Source organism: Protopterus annectens, chromosome 12.part0, assembly GCF_019279795.1.
Source record: "Protopterus annectens isolate FY-2018-M chromosome 12.part0, PAN1.0, whole genome shotgun sequence".
NCBI classification, from domain to species: domain Eukaryota; kingdom Metazoa; phylum Chordata; order Ceratodontiformes; family Protopteridae; genus Protopterus; species Protopterus annectens.
The window spans coordinates 1141465733-1141491736 of NC_056746.1; the positions used below are offsets into that span (position 1 = coordinate 1141465733).

The window sequence follows — 26004 nt, forward strand, 5'->3', positions numbered from 1 at the left end:
ATCTGCTTGCAGGTTGACCTCAATTGGCCTGATTAACAAAGTCTTGGGTCCTGTGTCGGTTGCTGTTCCTTCTTCCATGACGTCAGGTCGTCAGGGGTATAAAACATGCAGCCGACACCATTACATCAGTCTTTCTTGCCGTGCAGTGCCCGAAGCAGAAGCAGTTTGCAAGTGCCAGACTGCCGACTCCTGAAATTTTCTTTTTCGAGTTTCAGAACCAAAGTCTTCAACTTAAACCTAAGTACCCCGTTGGGGAAACTATTTCTTGCTCCTTACCGATGTCAGTAAAAAGTTAATAATTGCATTACTTGTCGAAAGCAAATAATTCATAAAGATTTTCATTCGTACTGTATTCCTTGCCTAGGCCCTGACCACGACGTACCTTGCTTTCGGTTTTGTGCCTTATTTAATCAGTGCACTATCCGTCGCCGGTATATTTTTGCCTCTAAATATTTTGATTCTCAGTTTAATTATCCAGAAATGTCAGTTAGCCATCCGACTACCGGGATTCCAAAAAAACGCAAAGTTAAAGACAGAGACAAGCCGCCGAGGTCCAAAACTGCCGACAACGCTTCTCCTAAGCCCGTCGCCAGTTCGCCGGTAGTCAGTCAGGTGCTTTCGCAGCCCCTGATACCCGCTACTTCTGATTCGCAGGCCTCTACTGAGACCCATTCGGAGTCTGGTATGCCACGAGATACTTCAACTATGGAACCCGCGGGTGTCTCTACCTTGGATGGGTCTGGAGCTGCTGTGCAGGCACCGGCTTCTGAGGGTGTATTCAGGCCTGCAGACTTGCATATTAAATCGACACCTCCTTCATTGCTAAGGCCTAAATCTCTATCCATGTCTAAAAACCCGACGCCCAGGCCACATGCTCAGGCCCCTATGCCTAAAAAACAAATGATAAAAATGGCTGAAGATCTAATAACTAATCAGGGGTAGTCAACCCCCCCCCCCCCTCTAAGAGGCCTACGGCTGAGCTTAATTATTAATCTTCTGGTCAGGATTCTGTTTCTTCTGACTCTTCTGATGACCTGGATTTGTCCGTACCTACTTATGAGGATTCTGATGCAGAGGATTCTATTCCGTCTGCTTCCCCTCTTGAGGATTTTTCTTTTGGGGAATCTTTACATACTTTAAGGGAGTATTTTCACTGGGAAAGCCAGGAATTTTCTGATTCAAAAAAGAGGATTAGAGATTTCCTTCTTCTACCTCAGCATAGGCCTTTGGCTGTACCTCCTGTACTAGACATTGTTGATGATGTTTTCTCGGAATCCAGTTTGGCCCCTGATTCCCTGCTTCCTGCTCCTAGTAAACCTGACAGATACTACAGGGTTCCTGAGTCCCACAAGTTCTTTTTCAAAAATCCTGTTGCAGATCCAGAGACTATTTCCCAGGGGCCCAAGGGCATTAAGGCTTCTACTGCTAAAAATCCTACCCCTTCTGATAGAGACTCCAGGGCGCTGGATAGATGGGGTAAAAAAGGTTTATACTTCTGCAACCTTGGCAGTCAGAGCTTTAAACTGCCAATTTCATATGTTAAAATAGCAGCAACATGTTGGACTGCTTAAACAGAAAATGATGTTGATTCCTGACTCTGTGGAAAATAAAGACTTACAGGATTTAATGCATTCTGCTTAACAAGTTGGAAAACATACTTTGCAATGTGGTTTTGATTCCTTAGAGGCCTCTTGCAGGGCTGCTGTTACTGGGTCTGTACTTAGACGGCATGCTTGACTTAAGGAGCAATCTGTGCTTGATCGTGTTAAAGCTAAATTGTCGGATGCTCCTTTAAATCAGGACCACCTTTTTGGCAACAAGGCTGAAGAAGTTCTTAAAAAGATGGAAGATAAATTTAAATCTATGTAAACTGTTAAAGATTTTTTACAAGTTCAGCCTCGTAGATTTAGTAGGCACTGGCCTTCTAAGAATTGGTCCTTTCCAGCCCCTTCCAGGTCTTCTCAAGCCAAACCCAGACACAGCAAAAACCCCAGGTTTCAGTCCCAGGGGACTCACAGAACTAAGCAGTGGGGGGGCTCCACTTCCAAGTCTAGGAATAACAAGACACTCCCCTATGGTAAACTGTGTCAATGACTTCTTTTTAAAATTTCCAAGCACTTATCAACTGACTGCCCCTTTGGGGGGAAAGATTGCTCTTCATGCAAAGAACTGGGAACTCATTACCCAGGACAAATGGGTTTTAAATATAGTGTCCCAGGGATACAGATTTTACTTCCACACATTGCCAACGCCAAATGGGTGGCCGGACCTACCCGCAAATCAGTGGGCAGAGGCTCAAAAACAAGTACTTTCTCTCTTAAGCATGGGGGCTATTCAACTGGTACCAGAAGAGGAAAAGGGACAAGGTTTCTACTCCAGACGTTTCCTGGTACCCAGAAACGAGAAATCATGGCATCCAATCCTGGACCTGTCTATTCTAAACACCTTTCTGGAGATTCCAAAATTCAAGATGCTGACTCTTCACCAATTACTTCCTATGCAAGGCAAAGATGCCTGGTTGGCAACACTAGATTTAAAAGAAGCATACCTGCACATCCCAATCATGGAATCTTGCAGAAGATACCTACGCTTCAAAGCAGGCTACACGCACAATCAATTCTCTGCACTGCCCTTTGGCTTATCTACAGCACCCAGGGTATTCACAAAGTGCCTAGCTCCAGTTATTGCATTTTGCAGGCAAAGAAGTATTCAAATATAACCATACCTGGACGATTGTCTAATTCAGGCAGAAAGCCAGAACATACTTTTGAATCATCTGGCGTTTGTAAAAAGGGTTCTAACTTGTCTGGGGTACACCATAAACAAAAATAAATCACAATTGGTACCCTGTCAACAAATTACATTCCTGGGAGCAAGCTTGAGTACAACTTCCCAGATGGCTTACCTCACGCCAGAAAAGCAAATTTATTTGACAACCTACTTCAAACAAGTGGCCACAAAAACCCTTCTGTCTGCAAGACAAATACTGCAAGCCTTGGGGTTCATGGCCTCCTGCATTCTTCTAATTCCATATGGAAGACTGCATATGAGGAAGCTACAGTGGTATCTAAAAAGCCTATGGAGTCAACATTCTCATAGCCTAGAAGCAATGATTCCTGTCGTACCTCGCCTACGCCTAGAGTTCCTTTGGTGGGCAGAGGCCTGCCACCAAAACAAGGGACTACCTTTCACACCACCCCCTGCCGCCCAAACCCTAACAACAGATGCATCAGACTATGCATGGGGAGCTCACTTGGCAGGGAAGTGCATTCAGGGCAAATGGAACCAAAGTCAAATGCACCTGCATATCAATCAAAAAGAAATGTTAGCTGTACAGTATGCTCTGACAGCCTTCAAGGACTACATTCTTCCAGGACAACTAATGGTAAAGGCGGACAACACCACGGTTATGTGGTACATAAACAAGCAGGGAGATGCACATTCTTACCCCCTCTGCAGACTAGCCGTGGCATTGTGGAACACAGCCTTGAGCTACCAAGTGCACCTACAAGCTCAATTCCTGCCAGGCAAATTAAATACACTAGCAGACGTACTAAGCAGAAACCTCATGGACCCACACGAGTGGAAACTGAAACCAAGAATTTTCAACATGTTGACAAGCGAATGGGGGAGCCCAGATATAGACTTTGTTTGCCTCCCCCCAGAACTACCAATTGGACAAATTTTGCACAAGGACTCCCCACAAACAAGCCTGGATAGTGGATGATCTTGCCTTCCCCCCGCTGTCTCTGCTCTCCAAAGTACTACTAAAAGTCAAACGGGACAAACCAAGGATGATTTTGATTGCTCCAGACTGACTGTGCCAACACTGGTACCCCCTCCTGCGCAGTGTGGCACGGTTATCCCCATGGCACCTGCCTCAGACTCCTTCCCTGCTATCTCAGCAGGAGAACCATATTCTGCACCTTCAGCTTCCAACACTGAACCTTGCAGCCTGACTAATTATTTAAACTCTCCCTTACCATCCCTCAGCAAACCTGTGATGGATGTCATCTTAGAGGCAAGGAGGCCTAGTACTAGAAAATCTTATGCTGAAAATGGAAAAGATTCTGTGCCTGGAACCAATCTCAAGGGATGAGCACAGCAGCGCCCAATTTACCTCAGATTTTACAATACTTAACTGAGATGCTTCACATGGGCCTGTCTTTTTCCTCCATTAAAATCCATGCCTCAGCCATTTCAGCTTATTATAACACAGAACCTCCCCTCTTCTCTCGTCCACTGCTCAAGCAGTACCTCAGAGGGGCCAAAAATTTGAGACCACCCAGGAGAGCTCCAACCCCAGCCTGGGACCTTAACTTTGTATTGGAGAAACTCACTCTACCTCCTTTTGAGCCAGCTGCTACTGCAGACTTAAAATTTATTTCTTGGAAAACAGCTTTCCTTTTAGCAATCACTTCAGCTAGAAGGGTATCTGAATTACATGCCCTTATGGCAGTGGAGCCTTTCATCATCTTTCATGCGGACAGGGTGTCACTCACAACCAGTCCATCCTTCATGCCCAAGGTGGTATCCAGTGTGGCTCTTAACCAGTCCATTCATTTGCCAACCTTCCCCAATCCACAGAACAAAGTGGAACGGATTCTGCATTCCTTGGATGTGCGCAGACAACTTAGATTCTACTTGTACAGGACTAAACCTCAAAGGAAATCTGAACAACTGCTGGTGGCATTTGCTGCAGGGGCAGAGGGGAAGGCTATTTCAAAGCAAACCATTTCTAAATGGATAGGCCATTGCATTCATTTCTGCTATAAGCACCATGGAAAACCTATCCCCCAGGGGATCAGACCTCACTCCACCAGGGCTGCATCTACCTCTACAGCCTTTCTCAGAGGCGTCCCTACCAGGGAAATCCTAGAAGCTGCTACCTGGAGTTCTGTGCATACTTTCACCAAGCATTATAATTTTCCACTTTTCTCTAAATCCAGAGCTAGCTTTGCCACTGCAGTCTTGCAGGGCCTTATAACTGGTCCTAATGCTATCTAAATTCCTCCTCCCAGCCATAGCTTTGGGAATCTACCCAAATGTAATGACTGCAACAGTGAAACATGAAGAACATAGTACAGTTGTGTACACTTACCATAAATGTAGATGTTCGAGTGTATTCATTGTTGCAGTCCTGGTTACCCTCTTTCCAGCCCCCTAACTTCTTTTGGCTATACCTCTACTTTCCTGTACTATGCTTAAAAGCCTTTTTGGTGTATTTGCTTTTACGCTTTTTTGTTGGAGGTATAGCCTTGTACTTTTATATTTAATTGCTCCCCATTAGGGGGGCACCTGACATCTGGGGCAAGAAAAACTGATATAATGGCGTTGGCTGCGTGTTTTATACCCCTGTCGACCTGACATCATGGAAGAAGGGACAGCAACCGACGCAGGACCCAAGACTTTGTTAATCAGGCCGACTGAGGGCTACCTGCAAGCAGATAACTCAATTGTAATGACTGCAACAGTGAATACACTCAAACATCTACATTTATGGTAAGTGTACACTACTGTACTTTATTGTTCAGCTTCCAAGTCATGTAAAAAGCACTTGGCCAGAAAAACCACGAATCCAAGTAAAAAGCACTTGTCCACAAAGAACACTAAGCAAAAAAAGAATCCACAAAGAACACAAAGCAAAAAAAGAATTTTTTCAGCTTCCAAGTCAGTCTTGCCAGCAACCACAGCTACATTATATCTACTCCCTGCCAGAGAAATGCATTTTCATCCACTCCCATTGTTGGTATATATACATAGGAATTGAAAATGCAATGCAAGTTTTTTTTTTTTGATCCAGCACTGTGTTATGCTTCTGCCTCTCACTTCTTTTTTGACTGTTTGATTACATATTTTGCCGCTTCTAAGAATTAAAAACCCAACTAACTGCCTGCTTGATCAGCAGATCCCCACCATCCATTGACTCATTAATTCCTCACAAGACAAGAGCTGTTCCCACTTCCCAGTGAGATGAGAGCAAATCAAGGAGCCAGCTTCCTGGCAGTGATTAGGCTATTTATATTTATGTGGCCTAACCCCGTCCTCCTGTTGATGATGTGGGGTTTTCACATCACCGCAGAGGGGCCATCTGTGCACCTGATAATGGATATGTATACTGCTCCCTACTCCCCCAGCAAAGGCTGAAAAACTGGTTTTGGCAAACTCAGCTATGTCCCTCCCCAGCATCTTTCCTGGGCAGAGCAGTATGTATCTATCTCCTGGAGTGTCATGTCACCAGAAGGAAGGAATCACAGCAAACCTCCCTCCCTCCTAGACAGTGCACCAACATAACTTGCACACACCCCTTCCATGGTTTTGTTGCTTCCTGAGCCACTAATCAATCTTGAGTCATAGTCACGGCTTTGTCCTTCTGCACCACAGAGCTTGATGTGCCTTTTTTCTGTGTCAGAGATGCCAGGACAATTGTCCACTGGTATTTGATCATAGTGCTTTGTCCTCCTGATGCAGTTTCTGGTATTTTCTTCCTCTACGTGGCTTTGATGATGTGTATAGCACTTGTGAAATCTTTTTGTTGGTGCGGAAGCACAGTAGCATCATATTTTTCAGACATTTTGTCACCTGTACATATCATCTGCTCCAAAACTGCCTTGTTTTCTGTGGAGGTGAAAGCTGTTTTTTTTTTTTTTTTTTTTTTTATAAAGAACCTACTGCTACTGTTGCATAACATCAGCTAAGCTCAGAAGTGTGAAGGAACTTTTTTCTTCTGCTGAATTGTTTTCTTCACCTAGCTGCTCAGACCATCAACCAGTCAGTTGGAACCCCCCTCCCTTTGATTGTGTCTATCCTGTGATCCAGTTCACTCCTCTCCCAGGAATGAGAAACCACTCCTGGATAGGTAGACTTTTTGAAAGTAGGGTAATAGTTGCTTCCATACTGAGGAGCCATAAAAGTTGTCTCTAACACTGTGGCATCATCCTTGGCAAACCTTAGGTTTTCCCTTGCCCTGTCTTGCTACAGTGCCCAACGTCAGCTATGAATTGGTATCATTGGCTACATTATATCTACTCCCTGCCAGAGAAATGCATTTTCATCCACTCCCACTTGCCTCCCTCTTCTTCGGATGGGCAAGGTGACATTGGCCGCTTTGTCCCACCCTCACTGGCTCGTTCCTGCAGCTGCTAGGCCAGAGCTTGAATATGGAACAGCTGGGCTGTAGTCAGGGCTTTTTGTCTATATGTGGTGGAGTCAGCAAAACATGAGTGAAGTCTGAATTAGCTCAAGGCAGTGACTCAGTAATAAGCAAGTAAACTAGTAGATTATTTCTTGTTACAACAGGTTTGTAGCATTCATAGAATACTGGAAGTATAGCTGCCTTTCAGGCAATTAACCCAGGATTGATTTCCAACTAGCATAAAAGTATATTTAGACAGTCATACTGACCTGTTGCACAGAGAAGCAGCACTCCTTTCTGCCAGTATTGTGACTCATTGGTAAGATCTCTGCCTCATGGTTCATAGAAGATTACTAGGCTAATGGCCCTAGAGCCCTTACAAGCCTAGCCATATTTATCCTGAGTTACCTCCATCAGTCGTTTGTTGAGTGAAGTTCAAAGGTAGGAGTCTATGGTAGTTAACGACATCCTCCATCTAGGAGGGCAGCATGGGCACCAGCCCAGGAATGAATGTGCAGTCACCCATCCGTCAGTCTAGGTTGCATTTGAAGGAGAACAGGGAGGGGTTCTGTTTCACGTGAACTGGACGCTTGTTCCAGAGAAGTAGCAGTCTCTGGGAGACTTATCAGTCTTTCTACATATGTCTTGTCTTGCGCATCCTGTAACTAACTTCCTGCAGAGAAACCTTTGTGGTCCCTCTAACTGTTGTAGGTATCTGGTGAGGTACCTGCAAAAGGGAGCATTGTACTAATTTACTGGTCTGATGGGAGCCACTTAAAATGAAGTTATAACATCCTTTAGATCCAGATGTAATACCATTACTTACAAGATGTGCCACATAGAATTTCCTTACTATTGTGGATACATGGTGGCCAAAGTTCAGGCTGCTAGCAACTAGAGGACCCAGATCACATACCACTGGGTCTACACTTAGGAAGTGCTATTATATAATTCACAGGGATGTTAGTTTTACCAAAAGGAATAATAAAGCCACATGCAAACAACTGCATTAACACCAATCATTGATCCGAGTTAACCATGTCTGCAGTATATCATTGGGGGACTCGATGATTACTCCCAATTTGCAGTCAGCAAATTTGGTCAGCCACAGGCTGTCCAAGTTTGCTTGGACTTCTGAGAAAAATTCTGAACAGTAAGGGGCCCAGCACAGAACTGTATGGTACACCACTGGTGACTGGTCTTTTACTAGAGATGTCACTTTGACAGTGTGTCCTGTCATTGAGCCAGTTGGCTACCCATCTGGTAACATAGGGGTTAATTCCCAATTAGGAGAGTTTCTCCAATATCGCAGTGGGGGGATTGTGTCAAATACCTTGGGTAGGTCAAGAAAGGAAGTATGCACAGTCTATCCCTCATCCAGGGCCTTAGTGACTTTCTCGAAGATATCAACTATGTTTACCAGGCATGATCTACCTTTAATGAAGCCAAACTGGGTTGTGTCCAGTGTTTGGAGATTATAGATGTTAAAGGACATAAGTACAGATTCTTTCCACTGCCATGGAACTGAAGCTAGTCAAGTTTATGGGCCTATAATTGCCAGGGTCAGTTGATGGTCCCTCTTTATGCAAAGGGATTGCTGTTGTCCATTTGGCCAGAAAGTACAGTTGTGTACATATACCATAAATGTAGATGTTAAGAGTGTATTCACTGTTGCAGTCATCACCTGTGGGTTATCTCTGCTGTGGTAGCCCTTGGTTAGCCCAAATACTAGAGTCAATGTTTTTCTGCATCGGCTGCTGTCACTTGCAGACAGACGTCAGGTTGTCAGTGCTGTAAAGCAAGGCAGCAGATGCCATTACATCAGTATTTCTTGCCCTAACCAGTCAGAAGCCCAAGTAATATGGTAAAGAGGTCCTGGTGGCTAAAAGCCACCCTGGGAAGCTTAGGTCTCCCTAAAGAAAGAAGATACATGGGGGAAGGAGGGACAGAAACCAGGACTGCAACAGTGAATACACTAACATCTACACTGATGGCAAGTGTACATAACTGTACTATGTTCTTCATGTTTCACTGTTGCACTCATCACTTGTGGGAGGATTCTCAAAGCTGAGGAGAGGGGTGGTAGGATTAGTAAGAGACCTAGGGCTGGGTATGCATGCCCTGCAGAGGCAAACCCTGCCCTAGCCTTTGAGAATAGAAGTAGGTGGCAATGCTTGGTAAAGGTATGGGCAGAAGTCCAGGTGGCAGCTTCCAGGATGTCGCTGGTGGGAACTCCTCTGAGGAATGCTGTGGAAGTGGAGGCTGCCCTACAGGAATGGGTTTGAATAGATTTGGGGGGGTTCCCATGTAATCAGTAGCAGAAATGGACACAGTGTGATATCCATTTAGAAATGGTTTGCTTGGAAATGGGTTTGCCCTCTGCCCTTGGAGCAAAGCTGACAAGTAGTTGGTCTGTTTTCCTGATGGGTTTAGTACAGTCCAGATAGTATCTGAGCTGTCTGTGCACATCTAGTGAGTGCAAAATTCTTTCCCCCTGGTTGAGTGTTAGGAAAGAAGGTGAGTAGATGTATGGCCTGGTTGAGAAAGAAGGTGAGTAAGATGTATGGCCTGGTTGAGAGTCACATTAGATACCACCCTGGGCATAAAGGAGGCATTAGTCCACAGGGAGACCCTGCCTGTATGGAAAAAAGAAGAGCTCAATGGGCATCAATGCCTGAAGTTCTGAAACCCTTCTGGCTGAGGTGACAGCTAGGAGAAAAGCAGTCTTCCAGGAGAGACATTGCTGAAGCAGCATGCTCGAAGGGTGGTAAGGTTAGTTTTTCCAAAACATAATTCAGGTCCCCAGGCTGGCATGGGTGGCCTTCTGTGAGGTCTGATATTAGAAGCCCCTCTGAGGAACTGTTTAATCAAAGGATGGGAGAACAGGGGCTGATCTGTGTCAAAATGAGCTGAAATGACTGAGGCGTGGATTTTAATAGAAGAGGCCACTATTAAGTAGCTCCACTAGGTAGTCCAGGATAAGAGGGATGGAAGGTTGTGAGGCATTGGCCCCTCTGGACTGGCTCCAGGAGCAGAATCTTTTCCATTTTCTTGCACAAGATTTTCTGGTGCTGGGCCTTCAGGCCTCTGATTTGAAGTCATTGTCTGTCTGGAGTTCATGTCTCCCCACCCCACCCCCCCTTTTATTTTTGCATTTCAGTTTTCTCCCACTTCCAAAAACTTACTGGATGGTACGACTGCTCTGAATTGTCACTATATATTCTATTTTCTCATGTTCTACTGGCCCAGATTGTGGTTGAAAAGGGTGTAAAGACCACTTCAGTTGTCAGTTGACAAGTAAATTAAAACTTTAATGGCACTGACAGAACAGGTAGCGCACTTGCCTTTGATGCTTGGAAGATCACAAGGTTGTGGGTTATCCTGGAAGATCACGAGGTTGTGGGTTATAACCCCACAATAAGTGCTTTATAGTTATAGTCTACTACTAACACCACAGTGCAGCATTTGAGGCCACTTCAGTCCAAATGTGCCATCTTTTTCTCCCAGTACTCATCCCTTATCAGGCCTGTAGCAGAATACATTGTCCCTTGCCCATCTGAAAAGGCCATAATGTTTCCTAACCAGGAATATTTCTGATATGAGTTCCTTAAGTTACACGAAATGATTAATGGCCATATCACTTTATTCTGTCTCTTATAGTCTCCTGCACAGTGACCTTTGCTTGACGTGTAGTACTATGGTAAGCTCAGTCCTGTTTGAAGTCCCACATCTTTGAAAAACTGCCAGAACCACCAGTATCTTGTCCAAGAATCTGAAACTTCACTGCAGTGTAAACAGAAGCTGTTGGAAAGATCTGTATCTGTCCCAGTGAATTTCACTACCTGTGGAATAAAAAAGAAGTTATGTTCTTACCATAACGTTCCATGTGGAGTGTTCATCTCACCTTTGTTCTTACACACGGGTTCGGCTCCGAGTCGGCCGCATAGCAAAGCTCTGCATCTAAGAGAAGCTCGAGACCAGGCTATATCTCACAATCCTCCCTGCCATTACTCAGATCTAGTTTGTAAGCAAACCAGAAAAAAACAATAACCCTGAGGTGCTAAGGCTACATACTGCCACAAAGAAAAAATTTAGAGACACCATCTCACTGACAACCAACTAGGGGTAACGAAACATACCCGGAAAAGGTTAAGACATGTGGACCAGACTCTAGTCCTACTCGTTCTTCCAAACCGTGAGGGAGGGAAGGGGGGGAATGTAAGAACAAAGGCGAGATGAACACTCCACATGGAACGTTATGGTAAGAACATAACTTCTTTATGTGAGAGTGTTCAATCTCGCCGTTTGTTCTTACACACGGGTAGCGTCCCTAGCTCCGTCACCCTGAGTGACTCATGGAAGAACGTTCCTGAGCACAGTGGAACCAAAGGATGTCCTGTCTTTGGAGGCTTTGTCAACCCTATAATGAGTGATGAAAGTATGTGGTTTAGACCACGTGGCTGCTGCACAAATCGTGTCCAAAGGCAGGCGAGCTGCATGAGCCAAGGAAGTGGAGACGGACCTAGTAGAATGGCCTTTTGGTTTGGTGGGTAAGGCCTGATATGACTTAGAATACACAAAGGCTATACAATCAGTAAGCCATTTAGAAAGTGTACGCTTTGTAACTGCCATGCCCTTTACATTGTCTGCAAATGCAACAAAAAGTTGATCTGTTTTTCTGTAGTCTTTAGTCCTATCTGAGTTGCCTGTGGACATCTAACTTGTGCAACACATATTCCCACTTGCTGGTATGGTTCTTGAAGAAAGTAGGGAGTTCAATGGACTGATTAATATTTATGACAGAACATACCTTAGGAAGAAAGGACGGATTTGTCCGTAAAGAAACTCTATCTGGGTGAAAATTTAAGTAAGGCGGTTTAATTGACAGTGCTTGCAGCTCTGAAACTCTCCGAGCTGAAGTAACCGCTACAAGAAAAAGAGTCTTCCACGACAGAAATTTCAGGGGGCAAGAAGAGGCTGGTTCGAAAGGTGGTAACATTAGTTGTGACAACAACAAATTTAAATTCCATGGGAATAAAGGGTCTCTGACGGGAGGTCGAAGATGGAAGGAACCTTTCATAAAAGCTTTACAAAGCCTGTGGGACATAATAGAAGAACCGTCCTGACCAACATGGAAGTTGGATATGGCAGCCAACTGCACTCTTAATGTGGAAGTAGAGGCCCCCTCATGGAAAAGGATGGAAAGAAATTCTAGAATTTTATGTAAAGGAGCAACCAAGGGGTCCAAGTGTTGATTAGATGTCCAGTACACAAAGCGCTTCCATTTACTGTTGTAAAGTTTTGTGGTGGAAGCCTTATGAGAGGCAACCAAAATGCGCTGCACTGCCGGAGAAAGAAGATCAGACCTGGCTAGGTGGGGAAGTGGAGCAGCCAAGCTGCTAGTTTGAGGGATAGAAGAAACGGGTGAGGAACTCCCAACGAATGTGTCAGTAGATCTGGTACTGGGTCCAGGATCCAAGGTTCCTCTGTTTGATGGGCTCGAACAAAGGGGAACCATATCTGTCGAGGCCAGAATGAGGCTATGAGTATAAATTGTCCTTTCCAGATTCATGGCTTTCTGGAGAAATCTGGGAATCAAGGGGATAGGTGGGAATGCATATAGGAAACCCGGGGGCCAATAGTGTATCAGTGCGTCCCTGGGGACATCCCCTGGAGGGGGTAGAAGGGCAAAATAGCTTCTGCATTTGGTATTCATCGGGGAGGCGAGTAGATTGCAGCAAGGCTGGCCCCATTTGCGGAAAATTCTTTCCGCCACTTGTAGTTTGAGGGACCACTTGTGAGGTAACAGGATGGCTCTGCTCAACCTGTCCGCAATGACGTTGGATGACCCCGGGATGTGCGTTGCTATCAGAAAGCGACCCGTGGACTCTGCCCATTGCCAAATTCTCATGGCCTCTCTGCATAATGGGTAAGATCTGGTTCCCCCTTGTTTGTTTATGTACCAGACTACAGACATGTTGTCTGTCTGAACTGCTATTGTCCCTAGAGGTAGGAGGGTTTGAAAGTGTTGCAATGCCAGGAACACCGCCCTCATTTCCAGAACATTTATGTGCAGGTTGTACTCTATGTTGGACCATTCCCCTTGGACTGTTCTTCCCTGAAAAAGTCCCCCCCACCCTATCAGGGAAGCGTCCGTGGTTATAGTGGCTGTCGGATTTGGTAGAACAAATGGACGACCCATAGTGAGATCCTGGCTGGACACCCACCATGAGAGGTCTCGTTTGCAAGAATCTGTTATCAGGATCTCGTACTTCAGGGGTAACTGTTGGAATGACCACTGCGTGAACAGCAGCCATTGGAGGAGCCTCATGTGCAGCCTTCCCATGGGAATCGCAATCAGGGACGCTGCCATGAGTCCCAAAACTTTCAACACCAATTTGGCCGGGGCTTTCCTGCATTGCAGCAGAAGAAGAACCTGTTCCTTGAGGGATGAAGCCCTTACTTGAGGGAGCTTTATTAATGTTAAACGCATATCTAGGTCCGCTCCGATAAATTAAATATGCTGTGAGGGCAATAAGACAGATTTTTTGAAGTTTATGGAAATCCCTAGGTGGGAACAAAGGTTGACTATATAGTTTCTTGCTTGTATGAGGAGACGCTCGGTGGTGGCGGTGAGGAGCCAGTCGTCCAGATAGGGAAACACCCGGAATCCTAGACATCTCAAGTGAGATGCTATCACTGCCATGCATTTGGTGAATACCCTGGGGCTGAGGTGAGCCCAAAGGGCAGGGCTCGAATTGAAAATGACTGACTCCCAGCCGAAGCGCAGGTGATCTCTGGACGGTCTGGCCATCTTGATGTGGTAGTACGCGTCCTTGAGATCTATCGAGCACATCCAGTCGCCCTTCTGTAAAATGGAAGGATCGATTGAAGCGTGACCATCGGAACTTTTCCTTCTTCACAAAGATATTGAGATTGATGAGTTCCATAATGGGTCTCCAGTCCCCTGTCTTTTCGGAACTAAAAGAACCTTGAGTAAGTTCCGGATCCTTTTGGTCCGCCGACTGGCTGAATGACTCTTTTTTTGAGCAGCTTTGAAATTTCTATTGCTGCTTGGCCTCGCAGACGGGGTGGCACATCTGGAGACCTTCTTTGTTGGGGTGGAGTTGACATAAGGGGTATTTTGTACCCTCTGGTTACAATGCTTTTTACCCAGGAGTCTGAGGTGAGAGTTTGCCAGGCCTGTGGGTATAAAGCCAAGCGAGCCCCGACTGCCTCCAGAGCAGGACAGTTGGGCCTCCATTCAAGAGTGCTGGAAAGGCTTACCAGGGATAGTATCCCTGTCGCCTTGGTTCTGCGGACCCCCTCTGCCGCCGGGGCGGCATCTTCCATGTCTGCCCCCCCCTCTGCCTCTGGAGGGGGGTTCACTCTGTGTGGCCTGGAAAGATTCCTGAGTTCTACGGAACCACATTTTTCCGCCTCGTTGCCCTTTGGGGTACGGTCTGGATGGAACGGAAAAACGGACTCCGACAGCAGACAGATTCTTTCCTTCCTGCTCACACCGAGTTAATGTCTCTTTCACTTTGGGCCCAAAAAGAGTGGCACCATCAAAGGGGGCATTGGCGAAAGAAGACTTGAAGGCTTCCGCAAAAGAGCACAGCCGCATCCAGGATTGTCTTCGTAGAGCAATCGCTGAAGCTGCGGCCCTACTCGACCCTTCAGCCGCATACGAGATGAGCCTCATGGACGAGTTCACTACGGAGGTAAGGGTGTTAAGTTGTGCTGTCACCTTATCTGAAACAGCAGCATCTGTGTTACCCTGGAGGGTATCTCTCAACTCCTTGATGAGATCCCTCTGTAGTCGTGTAAAATGTGTCAAATAGTTTAGCGAACGCATGGAAAAAGTCACTGAACTAAAAACGCGCCTCCCGTATCTGTCCATAGTCCTAGAATCCTTATTAGGAGGATGAACAGAAGAGGAAGACTCCGACATCTCCTTTTTAGTGGCTGCGGCCACCACCATAGCGTCAACGGGGACTCCTTTTGTGACATAGGTCTTGTCCTGGGGGGCAGTAATAAATTTACTTGGCTTTCGAGGGACCGGTTCCAATGTGTCCGGTGTCTCCCACGCCCTTCGAGCAATTAAATCCATTAACTCATCGAAGGGCGGAGTAACCCAGGAGGTAGAAGGTTGAGCACCAAATGCCTTCAGCAACACCGACTCGTTCTCAGTGGGGGCTAGGGACTGCCAATCACCCCTCTGTTTTAATATCTCCAAGATGTCCGCAAATGAGACATCCTCGGAGGGTGATTTTGGGGACCCCTCTGACTCATCCAAGTCAGTGTCAGAAGTTAGAGATTACTGTGGGGAGTCTAAGTGCCTCCTCTTGCACAATCTTTTCCTCGGGACCTCATCGGAGGGGGATTCCGGTGAGGCCTCAGAGGAACAGGGGGCATCCTCTAGGGATGGCTGAGACAATGGTGCTCCACGCTTTGGATGTGTCGTGGGAACAGAAACAGAGAGCGGCTCCTTAAGGGAGGGAGAAGACGCGTCCGATGTAGTGGTTGTCTGTGTAGACAAAACCTTCCTCATGAGGTCAAAAACCCCTGAACCTCGGGCCGAGGACTCTCCCGGTTCCGAAGAACATGGAAGAATCCGAGACACGGGGCCCATGGGTCTCGACCCAGAGGACGGAGCCGAGCCGATCTGCGCCGAGGCCCCGAGAGGGAGAGTCAGAACCGAAAGGTCGGTACGACTCTCGGTCCCGGAACCAAGGAGAGATCGTCGACTCCCCGACTCACCTATCGGTTCCGATGGAGTCGAGGTAAGTGGTGTCGATCGTGCAATGGACGGTTTTGGCACCGATGGCTCCACTATCATCGGCTCATCCTCTTCCGGCTCCGAAGACTGGATAGGTCTCGAAGGAGGACCTGTTGGAGATAAAGGAAGGCCTTCTAGTTTCGACACCAACTGGGAGGAAACTGCAATCAATTTGGAAAGGGCCGTGTTCTCCATAAGTTTCTGCACGACGCAATCCACATCAGTATCAGATAATGGTCTGGAAGAACGGGTCGAAGGGGCCGAAGATGGCACCGACCGAAGAATCGATGGTGGCGGTAGTTCCGACACCGGTTCCAAGACCTGGGGCTCAGTGAGAGACAAACGTTCGATGCTCGGCCCCGAAGTCTGTGGAACCGGCGAACGAACTCTGGAAGATGTACTTGGAGCCGATGACATGGGCTCCGACATCTTCGACCCCTTCGAAGACTTAGAAGCCTGGTCAGACTTGTCCAGGGCTTCTTGGAAAGCAGGCTTAAGAAGCCCCCTATCAATAAGTTTCCTGCGTCTATCTGTCATGACCCTCCCACTGAAGGAATGGCAAATGGAGCAATCCTCTTGCAAGTGGAGAGGGCCAAGACAGTAGACGAGGAGTGGTTGTCAGTGATGGACATTTTCTGTCCACACTGACACCTTTTGAAACCACTCTTTACTTTCTCAGACATAACTTAAAGAAGTGATAGTTTAAATTAAGAGGAATTTACAGTTAGAAAGGGGTAGGCCCCAAAGGGAAATCTATAGAAAAAACTAACTATAAACTACACACAAACACACTATAGTATATAAAATATAAATATCCACAAAAAAAACTATAGGAGAATAATAACTTTTTAAGAATAAAAAGAAGAAAAAAAAGACTATCTTATCTGTTAAACTACAAATCTCTGGTCCGAGCTCTCTGTAGCGATGTGACCTGTTGCAGCGGCAAACTAGATCTGAGTAATGGCAGGGAGGATTGTGGGATATAGCCTGGTCTCGAGCTTCTCTTAGATGCAGAGCTTTGCTATGCGGCCGACTCGGAGCCGAGGATCGGCTCCGAACCCGTGTGTAAGAACAAACGGCGAGATTGAACACTCTCACATCTACCATTACACATCAAAGAAGGTAACATCCCAGCCTTCTTTAAAACAAGCCCTGATTGGATGGGCATCTGCAGATGCACATTAGGGCTGTGTAGTCAGACATGTATAGGTTAGGAAAGTTACTAGTTTGGTTTTGCACTGGCCATTCTCCTATTGATCAGTTAGGACATGTGACCCTGTAGCAGGCAGTCTTTTACAAAGGCAGATAGAACTCCAGATGATAAGTTTATGATTATCCAACCTTTGTTAATCATCAGTTTTGTGGATGAAGGAAGTTTTAAACTGTATATGGAGTGCTTTGTGAGTTGTATTATGGTACTATAATTTGTGTAATTTTGAGCAGCAAATTCTCTTCAGCATTATTTTTGTGCAAGTTAATTCATTCTTTAATTACCTACTTTGATCCATTTCGTGCTTACTGGTTCATAGATAAATACTAGGCTAGCTGCCCTTGTTGGCCATTTTCAGCTTAGTCTATTTCCCTTCCTATGGTGAAAATCAACCCCTGTACCTTGTGTCTCTAAGGTAAACACCTTAACCGTTATATCAACCCCCCAACCCCAGGAGTCCAGCAGTCATTTTGTGTATGGCAGCGAAACCATTTATGGATGGGGTGCCAGTACATTGCAGGATTACACACACACACACACACCCACCCACCCACAGGGTGTAGTCTGGAGGATCATCTGTTCCAGAAAGCACTCTGTAGGCAATGTATGTGCAAACTATTTCACCCATTGAAAACCTACAGTGGTAATTTAGGACATGCAGATTCTACATAGAAGGTACCCTAACCAAAAAGATAACTGGAGAACCAAGTGCTTTAGGACAGCAACACTGTTTCACCATTGTTTCATCCTTTTAGCAGGCTATTAATCTTTTTAATTTGTTTTAATGATGTGTTTATGTAGTTAAACCTTAAAAGTTTTAATGACATACTTTGTTTCTTTTCTGTGACATTCCAGTCCTCTCTGCAACCAGAATAATCCATAGGTAAAAATGGTACTGTTTGTCAGCTGAATGGTAGATAGTTTGCTGAGTAACAGGATATTCTTCTTGCTTCACTATTGCTGCATGCTGAGTCTGACTTCCAACTGGACTTTTCAGAGCTGAGATCACTTCCCCCATGGATGGGCTGATGTTGTTTTACCTCAGGCATCTCCACATGCATGGTATATAAGGTAGCATTTGCTCACACCTTCTTTATTTCTTTATTTTAACATGCATGTGTTTGCTTCAAGAGAGCACGCTGTAGTCTAGATCTACAGCTTGAGAGCATTGAAAACTAAGTACATTGTGGGATATGTCCACTCTTATAAAAGTTAACTGTTGTGCTTGTAAGCACCAGATTTCCCATTAGGACTTCACTTCCATTACATCTTTTGCCTCAGCCTTGAGCTTGGCATGGTTAACTGCACCATTAGCCAGGGGTTTCAGCCTAAAATTGTTAAGAGAAAGCATTAAACCCTGCCATGTGTGGGGACTCGCAGCAGTAAGATAGCACAGACATCTAGCCAAAAACAAATGCCACCCATAAAGAGAAATGTTTTGTCTACCTTCTTGTCATTTTAGGGACAAGGAGGAGACGTCCCGTTTTCTGTTTTACTTTTACCAATCTGAGTCCCCCTTGTTAAGATTGGATTTATTTTATTTATTTATTTTACATTTGTTAACCGGGATAGTCCGACTGGATATATGTCCATTTTCAGCGGAGGCCCGGGGAGAAAAGCTCCAACAATAACAAACAAGAAAAAGACAATATACAAAAAGACAATGTACAAAAAACAAAACATTTTTTTTTTTTTTTTTTTTTTTTTTTTTTTTTTTTAGCAAGGAGTCAAGAGTTATCATGAGGAGTAGTGACAAAATAATCATAATATACCATCAAGTGAGGTTGGAAAAAGTAGCAGTTGCTAAGGGTGATCCTTGTGGATAGTCCATGGATTAGCCAGGTTTGGTATAGTAGCAGGTCCATTTCCCTCAAATAATCCCCATACTCCTAGAGTACATATTTCAAATGCTTTCAAATGTTAAAAGTTCAGATTGTAATATTAACATAGTTGCTAATAAAAATCCAGATAATTCTGTTTTACACTGTGTTGTAACTTAAAGCAAAAGGCTATGGAGTGAAATATATCTATTGAATGTAGAACTTATGCAGGTAGATGAGAAAAAATGTAGAACATTGAGGGAGTAACCAGTGGGACGGATGAGTGGTTCAACTTTCAGACAGCCAATAGGGTAGGTACTCAGAGATCTTCAAACTCTCCGTATAAAAATCTGCAATCAAGTGCTAATCTCAGGTGAGTCTATGTTGAGAAGGTTAAGAGATTTTCTCCATAGTCTGGCAGTTGGCACAGAGGGTTAAGGCTGTGACCTGTAGTTCCTATGGTACATGTTTTGATTCACTTAGCCCTCATTTGCTTACTGTGTGACTTTGAGCAAGTCACGTAACCACACATTTTTCTCATTTCACTCTTGAAAAAGGTCTGTGTGTCCAGTGGGCCTACCTGGTTTACAAATGCATATTATTATTATTATTACTACTTCTACCACAATTATTATCCAAAGTGACACTGTTACTGTGTCCTGTTTGAGAAAGAGCAGAATGTCATGCATGGTGGAGAGAGAGAATGAAGCCACTATGTAGTTAAGCCTTTGAGGTAAAACACTGTTATTACTGTGGCAAATAAGTACGATGTGGGCAGAACCAACATTGAGGCCTTCACCAGTGAGGTCTGGAATGTAAAATCATTAAGTAAGTCATTAGGATTTAAATTGTTTTTTAGTGACCAGTGACTTTTTTCCAGCTCCATTTCAGAAAGGTTTCTTGAAATGCAAAGCTAGAAAAATAAGATATCGGATACATGAAAAGAAGGATGTGGAAGACTTGCTTGACTGGAACGAATATCAGGTGCAAGTTAGGTTAAATGCTTATGCAAAGCCTGGTATTAATGATGTGGAAAGATTTGCCATCTTTTTAAGAAGAGGCATGATTCATTAACAAATTGTGTTTTAAGTCGATGGTTTGCATTTAAACATTGAGCTTTGAAGAAATGGAATAGTCTGATGAAGTCTTCATTGCAGGATGAAAGCGCTTACTCCATTACAGTAGACTCCCTCTCATCCAGCCTCTCTTTAACTGGCCATCAAATTTCTGCCATAGCCCTAGCAAAAGTCAACAGAGAACAACACTCCTCTGGGCTAAATAATGACAGACATTTGAGTTTTAGACTTCATATTCATTAGAAAAATGCATACTAACACAAATCATGTTATTCTAGCTGATTTATAACCATAAATGCTATTTTGTATGCATTTTCTGATTAACCAGCCATTCATTTATCCAGCCTAAGGTCCAGTCCCAGCAAGACCGGATAAGAGGGAGTCTATTGTATTTTTGAATACATTTTGTGATTTTATTTTTATTTTTGTTCGTTATTTTTCAGTCTCTATGTATGTTACATTAAAATGACAGATATTGTCAGGAGGGAGTCATTAGCCAACTCTTTGAAAGTTGTCACCTGTTGAGAAGATCTAGAAGTAAAAATAACTTGCTTCTGTAAGGATAATGTGCACTTAAATCAGCAAATAAGTCCAAAATGTCGTATGTCTAATTATAGGAGTTTGAATAGCAAGTTAAATGAGTAACAGAGGAAGTCTATTGATGTTTTACAGTTAACTGAAACACGGTTCAGTGTAAAAAGTAAACCACTGTCTTTACCAGGTTTCATATGACATCATATGTGTAGAACTAACAAAAAGGTTGGAGGGGACAGTGGTTGGGTAGATTTTAAATGATGTATAATATTTTAAACTAGGATTATGTCAGTGTGGTTTGTGATGTAAAATGCTTGCAGCTGGGATTATGTCAATATTGTTTGTTTTCATGTATGTAAGTATAAGACTGGCCATGTCTTAAGTGATAATTGAATAAAGATGTTTGTTTAAAAAGAAAAAGATTGGGGGAGGCTGCTTCAGTTTTTGTGGCAACTAGAGTTACATTAGTTACCCTATGGTCTGAGTTGAACTTGAGAGTTGTTAGGTTTACCTCAGGTAAGGTGAGATGGGATGTTGCTGTTTTTTTACAGGCCTTTCAACTTAAAGTCAGAGCATGATGATCTGTTTGGACAGAGCATTTATAGTTGCTTTTTAAGCAGTTTAACCTCATTACAAGAGACATGGTCACCACTTGGGTTGACAGGTGGGTGCCTTCTTTCTCTGTTGTGATTAACATAATAAAAGATAGTATTCAGTAAGGTCTATATCATGACATCGACAGGTGAAAATGTCAAATCTCACTTGTTCGACACCAAAATGTCGAGCTCCAAGTTTCCCAAACGGCCAAAACACCGATTTCTTTCCAACGGAAAGAAATCTGTTGGCCATTCTGACACCTATCCTTTCCCTGATTGTAGTGCGGTCTCGGAGTTAGAATATTTAGGTAGGGGGGTGGGGGGTGAAGCCCCCCACTTAAATATGTTTGTTTTAGTGTGGCATTGGTGTTTGGCCAACTGATTTCTTTCCTTTGGAAAGAAATCGGTGTTTTGCCCGTTCGGGAAACATGAAGTTTGACATTTTGGTGTCGAACAAGTGAGATTTGACATTTTCACCTGTCAATCTCATGATATAGACCCTATTCAGTATACTTATTCGCAAGTTGTTAAGAAATCTACCAACGATGATAAAATGTTCGATGTGATTTAACTTAGTAATAGGCTTCAGGTTCACAGTTGCACTATTGATCCAGCACTCGGGGAATCTGACCATATATGTGTACTTTGTGAGGTGTCTGCTTTAGTAGACTGCTTCTACAATAAAAGTGGCCTCATTAAGAAATTTTACAGATCTAACTTTTCTGCTATAAATAATGAATTGGGGGCATGGCAGTGGCATTCTAGGGTAGTAGGAAATAACATAGATGTAATTTTGGTAATATTTTATGATTTCATCAGTGGCATGATCAGTAGGTTTGTTCTTGTGTAATACACATGTAGAAATTAGTCAATTTCCCCGTTGTGTTGGAACCAAAAAGCTTATAATAAACAAAGAAAAAAGAAGTTATGGATTAAGTATAAGACTGTCCCAGTTAAAGGAAGATGATGGATTTATTTTATTTATTTATTTTTTAATGGAATAGCTGTACCATGTCTACTGGATTGGTTTCAGAGATCCCTGGAGACTTGTTTTGTACCAGGTATCAGGAAGGAATCCGTTATTCTTTTACCCAAAGTTCAGTCCTTTTCTCACTGTAGACATATTCAGGCCAGTTAGTTTGACTTGTATTTTAAGTAAATGTTTTGAGCTTGTGGTTCGTCAACTCATTCAGTATGTACTGGAATATGACCTTGATATATTTCAACACTATTTCCTTGCAGGACTGTCTTATTTAACCAACCTAATCAGTTTTTATGACCACTACGGTCTTGCAGTTGATGTAATCTACCTGAGCTTTGCTAAAGTATTTGATTCAGTGCCTCATGATGGTTTATTAAACATAACGAGAAAGGGAAAAAAAAAGCAACCCAGCATATTAAAGTGGGTTGCAAACTGGCAGATACATAAAGTGTATTGTAAAGATCAAAAACTGTTTCTCCCAAAAAAAAATTGATGTTGTACAGGAATCAGTTCTGGGTACTTTGCTGTTTGGCTTGTTAATCAGTGTCTGAATTTCCATCACTCACAAGAACATTTGGCTTAGTAAATGCTGATACTGGATTAGAGGATATAATTACTAACATTCATCACCAGTATGTACTTCAAAGGTACTTCATCATAGTTGTTCAGTGGTTTGTTTCTAAAGGCATGACGTTTAATGCCAAAAGGTGCATGGGTGATGCACTTTGGCTATAACAGCAATGAGTACTGGTATGTCCTGAATAATGATATTGTAATAGAAGCAACTTCTGTTAGGGATTTGAGTGTCCTGCTGGACTTGTGTTTAAAATTTGAAGATCATACAAAATCTCTAATGAGAAAATGTTATGGTCTATTGAGGGATATACTGAGGTGTGCTTGCAGTAGAGATAAGAAAGTTTTGATCCCTCTCTTTACCTCTGCAATTTGATCTGTTATGGAATATTGTGGATCCTTTTGGTCTTTTAGTGTACCACAATTGAAAAAACTGAAAAGAATACAGAAAACTTTTACTAGACTTGTATAAGGTCTTAAACATATGGGATACAGAATAAAGATTGGAGCATCTGTCATTATTTTGTATTGGAACTGGATTATTAAGAAGGGAGAGCTTAATTCTGGTTTTCAAAAACTTAAAAACTGAGATCTTAATGGGTACATTGAGTATTTTTCTTTAACCATAAATCACTTAGAAGAAATTATCTTTTTTCAGGGTACCTGAGACCAGAACATCATTCAAGAATTCTTATTTTCATTACAAGGCTGGGAATTGTGGAACTCTGCCAGCTCACATGTGAGGTGCCAGTAGCTTGGAGTTTTTCAAAAGGTCAGTAGATCATTGACTCCAAGGTTATGTTTATGAAACCAAGTTGTCTCTTAGCAGACACTTAAATGGCCTAATTGGACTCTTGAGTTTGATTTATAACACATTGGACACTGAAAGGGACACACTTGAACTAACAAGTTCAAAGGAAATCCTCAGGTTTAGGTGTCCTCATTCTGTGGAGCCATTTTAAGAGCCCCTCCTACGGCTCTGAGGTTTGCACTGGTTGTGGGCTGTAATGTTATCCCTTGAGAGGCTGTCACATCCCTAACATATCTCAGCAGACCAAAGACCCTGACCTTGTGCTCCTCTTCAGATGTTGACTGCCTGACACCTTCCTCCAAACACACCTTGATTATCAAACAAGGTGAAGAGGATAGCTCTACGTTATAGTCCAGGTAGTTGTCTTTGACCTAAAGTTGAAATTCAGGGATATTCCCCCAGAATTTGAAATTCTCAGGAATCCCCTTTTAACCTTACTGCTGTTAAATAGTGGGTCTTTTCCCCATGATCTCAGACTCCCTCCCATAATTGGGCTGATCTGGCACAGAGTTTCCTTCAATTTCTTAGTACCTTGCAGCCAGACACAGAGTGACCCTCTGTGTCAAGACCCCCCCCCCAAAAAGAGGAATAGGGCAGTCTCTCTAGTGAGAGAGTCTGATTCCTCCACTGTTAGGAAAAGGAACTGGCCCTATAGGTCACAGCTTTCCTGTCCTCTGGGGTTTTGACACAAATAATGAGGACATGCTGGCTTCTGAATCTTTGTCAGAGAACTTGTCATTTTGAGGCACATCGTCAGTCAAGAAAGAAAGAGCACTTTAGGTGGCATTCTTTGAAGGCCTTAGACTCTCCAGTAAAAAAAAAATGACACTGTGTGAGTTTAGGGCACTCAAAATTAAAGCCTATCCCTCTAGTCCAGGAAGCCCCTTGAATGTTTCCAGAAAGAATCTTTGGAGCTGGATTCTTAACCCTCCATTCTCAAGAGGTGTAACAGGTCCTTACTGAGTTCAGGCATCAATTTTTGTTTGTATAAAAACCCAACTAGAGTTCTAGACAGAGTGCTCTAGGAAACTGCTAAGGGAAATAAGACTATCTCCAAGGTGGGATACCCTTCCCAGTGATAGGGAAAATAAATTGTTAGATCAGTTTGGGAAGAAGGTATTGTACATTAGCAAACTGGGCTCCCAGGAACTTGATTGCTTAGACCCACATTCTAAAGTGTAAGGAGCAGATCATCAGGCATCTCAAGGGTAGTTGTGGGGGAGTGCAGGAGGAATCCCCAAACCAGATGTGTTTGGCCAAATCCTGACTGTTTTGCAGCTGGGGAAATATGCCATAAAATGTGGGTATAACATGCAGGGCTTCTGTTGCAGCAGTCTTGCAACAGGATCAGTTGAAAGGAGATATTCTTGGCTGAAGACTCAGTCCTTGCTTAAGGGTATGAAGGCACAGGTTCTTAATGCCATACTGAGTAGGAAGTTACCTGTCAGACTCTCGTCTTATAATGCATTTAATTTTCCCTTTGTCCTCCAATCTTTATAGTGCCACTCAAGCACGTTTCAATCTCATATTCCCAAGTATTACAGAAATTATCCATCTAACCAAGGAGCAGGGGAAAGACAGATGAAAGATAGACAAGCCACCCAGAAAGTGTAATGACAGCAGGAAGACAGAGGGGGAGGTCTGGGGGCCCCCAGGGATCAGAGCTCTGCAGGGAGCAGTTGTGATAGTGCCAGCCTCCTCCCTCCCTTCCCCCAAAATCCTAACCTTGCCTTCATTCCCTGCTTCCTTACTTCTCCAAGATAATGGAATGACTGCCCCCCTTTCAACAAAACTGGCTAAGCATAACATCATACCAGTGGAAACTAATTTTTTATACAGAGGATACAGATTTCACTTCATGTCTAGTAGAAAGAAGGGACTGCCATCTGTACCCAGAACACTATGAATGTTTAGTCCTACCACTCTTAGCAGAATTGCAGTCCTAAGGAGTCATAAAACCTGTCTTATTTGGGCAGGAAGGCAAAGATTTTACTCCACACTGTTCCTTGTTCTAAGAAAGGCTGGGTCATGGTGACTTATTCTGGACCTTTCAACGCTAAGCATATTCCTAAAGGCTACTAAAACCCAAGAATTAACTCACCAGGCCCCCTTTCCCCTCCCTGGGTCTCAGACCCTACTGGTGACACTAGTTCTCAAGGATAGCTGACTCCACATCCCTGTCTTCAAAGAACATTGACATTAGCTCAGGTTGATAGCACGGGGACATCACTACCAGTTTACATTCTTGCACTTTGTTTGGCTACTGCACCCAAGAAAATGACATCCACCATTCTCATGATGCCATTAGCTACGCTGCATATGAGGGAACTTCATAGATACTTTAAAAATGGAGAGAACTGGTGTACTCCCTAGACAGAACTAAGACTTTCAGAACATTATAGCATCTGTTTGTTTCATTTATGGAAACCAAACAGGGATTGCCAGTGACAAAACAAAGTGTGTCAATGTGGCTTGCACATTGCCT

General features: G+C 43.8%; 1 protein-coding gene across 1 annotated transcript in view; it reads left to right on the forward strand.

Moving 5' to 3' along the window:
* The window catches only part of LOC122817032 (rho GTPase-activating protein 39-like), a 1890542-nt gene that overhangs the window by 1860125 nt on the left and 4413 nt on the right, over nt 1–26004 (forward strand). The gene's annotated exons all lie outside the window — the stretch shown is intronic.